General features: G+C 33.5%; 1 long non-coding RNA gene across 1 annotated transcript; it reads right to left on the reverse strand.

Annotated features, from left to right (window-relative positions):
• On the reverse strand, positions 1-507 carry LOC139190667 (uncharacterized). Its single transcript, XR_011575009.1, has 2 exons — positions 115-507; positions 1-47 (listed from the first exon to the last, which is right to left on the reverse strand). It is a non-coding gene; the product is annotated as an uncharacterized lncRNA (long non-coding RNA).
• Between the last annotated feature and the right edge of the window lie 3,946 nt (positions 508-4,453).

The raw sequence follows: 4,453 nt of genomic DNA on the forward strand, positions 1-4,453 counted from the left end.
TCCATTTCAATTTCAATTTCAATTTCACATATCCATTTCAATTTCACCTATATATATCCATTTCAAATTCACATATCCAATTCAATTTCACCTATATATCCATTTCAAATTCACATATCCAATTCAATTTCAAAATCCAATTCACATATCCACAAATCACAATCCAATTCAAATTTACTTTCAAATTCACAATTCAATTAAAAATACCTTGCACTTGTAGGTTGCAGCCTTGCTTAATTGCTTTGCTTGTTCCAAATCTCCAAATTTGGAAAACAAATATAGACCCCACTTATTAACTTCAAGTAAATAGACCCCAAATGAAACATATATACAAATGATTTCGCGGTGTTCACAATAAAAAAAAGGACATGCCTGCCAATTGCCAATACTTTGGACTAATAATTCCATACAAATAATTAAGACATTGCATCTACTACAACAAAACAAAAATAGGTGGGGCGTCACTACTCTGTCGTTGCCTGCCTCACAGGCCACCTGACTTCTAACCTCCCCAATCCCCTGATAACATATCCCCAATATATATAATATATAACCTCCCCAATCCCTTGATAACATATCCCCAATATATATACATATATATATATACATACATACATATATATATATATATATATATGACATTAAGTAATGAATCTCACCTTACGGCTTACTATATGACTAAATGGCATGACATAATAAAGTTAATTTACATAACTACATCTATACTCCCAAATTCCAATGCTTGATTCTATTTTTGCCTTGTCCTTTTGTGATTTTCAAGCTTGTGAAGCCAACGCGAAGCACACTTGCTCAATCGCTGGGGTTTTTGAATGTTTGCAAACATGCCCCAACCCAGAAACTCCAGAATCTTCATAATCAGAAAACCCCAGAAACCTCAAACCCAGAAAATCCCCAGCCATTAGTTTTAATTTTAACGAAAACCCCAAATCACTAGTTTTTGAAAAAAAAAAAACACAGAATACCCAAAAATACAAAATTCATACATTTAGCGTGTGCTTGCTTGTGTGTGATTTTCTTATGGCTGCTGGAGTCGAGTTGAAGGAAGTGAACGGGGGAAGATGCGAGAGATGCGGTTAAGGAGGTGGCGCATGAGTAAGTCTGGACTGGAGAGATCAGAGTGAATGAGAGAGAAAAGAAGGATAGCCTCCCTACCTAATGCATAATGGACGGTTGAGATTAAATATCAGCCGATCCAATGGTCACCAATTTTTTAAATTAAATTTAATATATATATATATATATATGGTTTTTAGGGGTATAAAATTGTTAAATTAATATATATAATTATTATAGTATTTTTTTAGGGTTATAAAATTATAAAATTAATATTTTGCTTATCGTGTATCGTGTTACCCACATGTATACCCGAACCAACCCGTTATCTTAACAGGTGCTTATCGGGTTTCCCGATAACGACCCAATTCGTTATCGTGTCGACCCGAATACTTGTTAATTTCATATTGTGTCGTGTTAGATTATCGGGTTATGTTAGGAATTACCATGCCTCATATAAGCATCTCACTTTGTACCTCCTTTTTTATATACATTATAATCTCACATAATTATATAAATTTTGTTTAGTTATCTAGTGTTATTAATCGTAGTAATTCATCAAATAATTTAGTGTCTTCTCTTTGGGCGATAAAAAAAAAGGGAAATGTTATTTGGACTCTAAAAATCTCATTCTACACTTCTCACAAGTATATTTTTTTTTCCTAATATAGAAAGTTTGGAGTGCAGAATGAGATTTTTGAAGTGCTAATAACAATTCTAAAAAATAAAAAAGGCCAAATTGGATTATTCATCCCCGTGGTCATAGGAAACTTGCATTATGACCCCCATTGTGAAAAACTAGGAATTAAACCCCTGTGGCCAAGAATGTTAGCAAATTTAGTCCAAAAGTAAGATTTCTGCTAAATGACTGTTAAAAGTATGGGTAAAACTGTATTTTCAGTTCCAATTGACATTTAAAATAAATATTTTTTTATAACAATTAACAAAAAAAATAATGCTTAATTTTTTAAATAAAAAAAAGCCCCAATTCAATGTCAATTGGAACTGAAAATACAGTTTTACCCCAACTTTTAACAGTCCTTTAACAAAAATCTTACTTTTGGACTAAATTTGCTAACATTCTAGACTACAGGGGTTTAATTCCTAGTTTTTTTACCACGGAGTTCATCATGCAAGTGTCCTATGATCACGGGGATGAACAATCCAATTTAGCCAATAAAAAAATAAAGCGATTCTTGCGCAAATAATGAATCTAACTCATGAGTCGTGGGACACTGTGCATCATGTCGTTGTTGTGTTGGATATAATGCATGCATTCTCTGTCCTCCCAATTCTGTACCCTCCCCGTGCCCTCCTGTTTGTGTGGTCACGGTTAAGCCATGTCAATATTTTATATTACTATTTTTTTTATCTTATTATTTTTATAAAAAACAATATAAAATGTTAGCATGGATTAACCGTGACCACACAAAACAAGAGGACACGAAGAAGGCACCGAAATGGGAGGGCAGAGAATCCAAGTCCTTCTCAATTTATGTACCCAGGGAGCTTAAGGGGAGGGATCCCCATTTTTTCAAAAAAAATGGGGACACGCTCCCCACCGTTAGATTGACTTTAATGAAATTGTGTGGTTGAGATTAAAACACAGGCCATAGAATCTCAACCACGAGATTTCATTTAATTCAAATCCAACGGTGGGGAGCGTGTCCCCATTTTTTTGAAAAAATGGGGATCCCTCCCCTTAAGCAATTCCTTTATGTACCTTACTAAGAAAATCAGAGCTAATGGACCCAATTAATTATTACTATATATGACTTGATGTACCACAGTACACCAGCAGGATACAATCCGGATGCCATATCAATCTAAACATCAGCACACATTTTTGGATCTTTCCGACAATGGCTTTTGGTGAGCACTTGCAAGTTTATGGATACAACAATTTATCAATTTTATCTAAATTGAACCAAAAAAAAAAAAAAAAAATTAGAGTTTTGTACAAAATATTGAAGTGATTAATTTGACTGATTAATTTCGTTCAAAGAAAAAAAATTTGAATTAACAAGATAAGCAAAAGCTGGGGGTGTTCTATATCATTCCAATTTATATCGAATTTGAAATTGTCGGCAACAACGTTCTTTAACGGCCTTCTTCAAATTTAATTGTAGTGGAAGAGAAGTTAATCATTTCTATGAATTTGGATTTTATTCGGATTCAAATTGATGAGTTTTTACATTATAGTCATTCATTGTACATTGTACGGTTAGAAATTATTTGAATTTTTTAATTTAAAATTAAATACAAATAGTACCTAAAGAAAACTAGCCGCATAATGTACGATGAACGACTAAGATGTGAAGATCCCTAGGATCCCCACAAAGAAGATCCGACGAGGATCCTCATCCCATTTCTATGGGTGCTTAAATCTAGTGGTGAGTGCTTAAATCTAGTGGTGACAAGGTCGCCTTTTTTTTTCTCTCTAAATAAACGATATTATCTACACTATTTAAAATAGTAAAATACTAAGGAGACCTTCTTGAAAAGTGAGACTTTTTATAGATTCTCTCTGATCTCATATTTTTGGCACAATGTTTTTTAATGTTAGTATGAAAATTAACGTTAAACTACAAAAGGCAGAGTCCATAGAGAGTTCCACTTTAAAAGACTCTCTTTAGCATTTCTCCTTGAAAATTGTGTTTGAGGAGTAGAGTGGGTATGGTCACTCCCAAGGACGGAGCTAGTGTAGGCCTGGGGGGCGGATGCGCCCACTCATTTAAAAAAAAAAGTATGGTTGTGTTCCAATTCTCAATAACCAGCCCTAAACTAGTCTACCGTTTTGGATCCCAAATGCCCTACCTGATGACAATTTAATTAACAATTAATTTAATTGTGCCTCCCCGTTTTTCTAATCCTAGGTCGTTAATTCACACAAAAACTCATCCCACCACATACGACAAAGCAATTCCAGTCCTCAACTTCTCCATATTTTTCCTCCCCTTTCATTCAACCAAAACTCAATTGAATTTGGGGTGTTATAGACAGTTGGAGTTCAAGTAATCAATTATCAAAATTCAACACAAGAATTTTACTCCACAAGGTATTTTGTACGACTTTACTTCATTAATTTGTTTTTGGCATTTCAATTTAGAATTTAGCTTTCTAATTTAGAGATCAATGGATGAATGTAAAATGATTATTTTTTATATAAAGAGATATTTAATGGTATTGGTAATGATATTGTTATGCAACGCTTTCAAAACATGAAAACGATTCGAGGAATATTGTAATATGTTCTATGAAAAACTTTATGAATTAATATATTAGTGTTTTGTTCAATAAATTCTTGAGATTTTTAATTGTGACTTTGTTGTTTGAGGATGCCCTCGCTCATACAAATCTCTGGCTTCGTCCCTGGTCA

Source organism: Malus domestica, chromosome 02 (genome assembly GCF_042453785.1).
Source record: "Malus domestica chromosome 02, GDT2T_hap1".
Lineage (NCBI taxonomy): Eukaryota > Viridiplantae > Streptophyta > Magnoliopsida > Rosales > Rosaceae > Malus > Malus domestica.